This window comes from Branchiostoma belcheri, unplaced genomic scaffold, assembly GCF_001625305.1.
Source record: "Branchiostoma belcheri isolate BF01 breed outbred unplaced genomic scaffold, Haploidv18h27 scaffold17, whole genome shotgun sequence".
NCBI classification, from domain to species: Eukaryota; Metazoa; Chordata; class Leptocardii; order Amphioxiformes; family Branchiostomatidae; genus Branchiostoma; species Branchiostoma belcheri.
In genome coordinates, this window is record NW_017803157.1 from 788371 (window position 1) to 791010 (window position 2640).

Here is a 2640-nt window from a genome sequence, read left to right on the forward strand (position 1 = left end):
AAACTCTGGTGAATCTGTGCATCCAGGCCAGCTCTCGCTTCATGCATGAATGACGGGCGAAAGCCAAGAAAGTGCGCGTTTCCCTCCACCTGTATCGCCAGCTCTTCTGGAGGAAGGGGGATGGGACGAGGGCGAGTGCAGTTGTTGCCACTTCTGTTCTAGCGCCTCCACCTCTCGCTGGAGCTCGGCCTCACAGTTTGATGGTCTTCTTCTGTAGGTCCGCCATGGTTAGCGTAGCTGTCGGATAGACCAGGGAATCCTGCTTGTCCTTGCAGTCCTTCCCCGCCTAGCCGGCGTTGTGAGCCAACAGAAGGTGACCTCAGCCGGCACATCGGCGCTGTGTCTTCGGGATGCGTGGCGTGAGAAAGCCGAAAACTGGATAACTCGTACTAGTCTAGTTGGCCGAGAGAATTCTGCCTGTCCTGCCCCTGGCAGGTTGACGTCAGACTAACACGACAGGGGCTGGAAGGCATGCTAATTACAAACTTTCATCCCCGGGGCTCCCAAATATCCACCGTGATTGGTCCGAATAGATTGAATAATTTCAAATTCACCGCAAATCTGATTGACATTTCCTTCAAGAAATCGTGCGTTAACTCGCTTCCTACCAATTAAATGCCCATTTCTGAGGGTCCTGACATTAACCTACGGGTCAAATTTGAAAAGTTCATGAACTTTTGACAATGCTGACGGACCCTTTATTTGCTTTTAATAGGTTGTTCTAAATACTCAATAGTTTTGGTCAACATAGCTGCAATGCAAAGACATTGACATCATGGAAGAGTCCACTAATCAAGGAGGGTTTGCGCAGTTACGTCTAGACGTGTCTGACAGGCATCGCATTGGGCTTAACCTCAGGTCGCTACGTTAGCGGTGTGATTGATAACAATTCACCTCTGTCTAATCTGAGGTCAATTAAAAGACAAGAGGCTTAGACTAAGCGCTATCACATTTCGTTTTCACCGTATGTATACTAGTATTCAACTGCTGTGGGGATTGTACATTTTACAATAGCGGGGTAGAACTTGTGCTACAAACCCACAAACTTACTTATAAGGTTTACGACAAATTCAGGGTCGATCGTCTTCATGAAATGCTTCTCAATAAGTTTTCACAAACATAATTTGCAGTTTGCAGGGCGTTATACTGTACGGATTTTCCTCTAGACGTTCTGCTGCTTATGTACAAAGTAAAGTTGCATAGTTGCAGCTGTTTGTCCTTGAGCGCTATATGATCGCTGTTCAAGGCCGTGTTGTTGGGGATGATACAATAACGCTAGCAGGGGAGGAACTGTGTTCCTGTAGAAAGGACTGGGAGTTTCCCGACAATAAGACTATAATAGTTTTTAAACTGGTTGTGATAACAGCCAGGAGGAGACTCCCTCCCCTGGACACAGCTAATTTTAGGGGGTTTAAAATTGATACAATCACATTATCGATTTTTAGGCAAACAGAGGGATAGAAACCATGGTTAGAAACCAATCAAATTGTGCATATTAATAATTTTCTTTCTTCAGAAGTTTTTCTTCTTCTTTTTTAAATTCAGAAAACAGTATTTTCTTGAATGTGTAGTCCTAAAGATGGGACCACTTATTTAGAGAAGTGGAATTTTGTTTTGGGGTGTGTTTTTTCTTTTGATAAGGGACTTGTTTACAAGGTGAGTGGTGATTAGAAAAAGGATGCGAAGGAACCCTGCAAAAGGTAAAGCACTAAAAGTGAACTTCTGTGTTAGGAATCTTTCGAATTTAGCGTAGCGTAGAGAGGCTTCTTGAATTCAGCGCAATACGTAGCCGGCTCTCAGAATTTAGCGTTGTTGGGACCCCCCTTGCAGGGCCCCTTGAAAGGGCTCACACAGCAAATTTTCTGTATCTCTTCGTATTCCCGTCTTAAACAGTGAAAACGCAGTTCCACCGAGTCTGTTCTGTTCTCCGTGACCTCATTTCCCTTTCCTCAGGCCAAAGTTGGCAGTCTGAGCAATTTCAAGGACACACAGCTCAGGCGGCAGCGTACCGATACTCCCTCAGGTAAACAGGAGTATGTGGCCTTGAAGCTGTGGCCTTGGTATGGCCAAATCAATGTACTGCCTTACATATGTGTGCTTGCTATAGAAATAAAAAAACTCTTGATTTGTTTTTTTGATTGGATTCCAGCCAAAATAGTTACGTATTTTAAGGTGTAAGTCTATGGGACAGCGAAATTGGCGTATGAGACCTTAAATACTAGTAGCCGATTTAGCTTAATACACTACATTGCGAACCTGTATATATTAGCAACCGCTAATATTTCTATCTAGTGTAAAATAATGAAGGTTGCTGACTTGATATTTATATACTACCTGTACATACAACATCTGTTAAAGTATTACGTAGTACGAGCAATAGATGTATCTCATTTTCTATCTAACGTTACAACCAAGCACAAAATAATTTAACATATGTAGTACAATGTATATTATATGTATATTATATGTATATTATATGTATATTATATGTATATTATATGTATATTATATGTATATTATATTATATGAGGTGTCGACCATTTTCAAAAAAGTTTTAAACCACACTGTAAATCATACAAATCAGCAGCAAAATGAGCAAAAAAAGTCGAAAATTGCAAATAAATCCTGGAAATTGATACC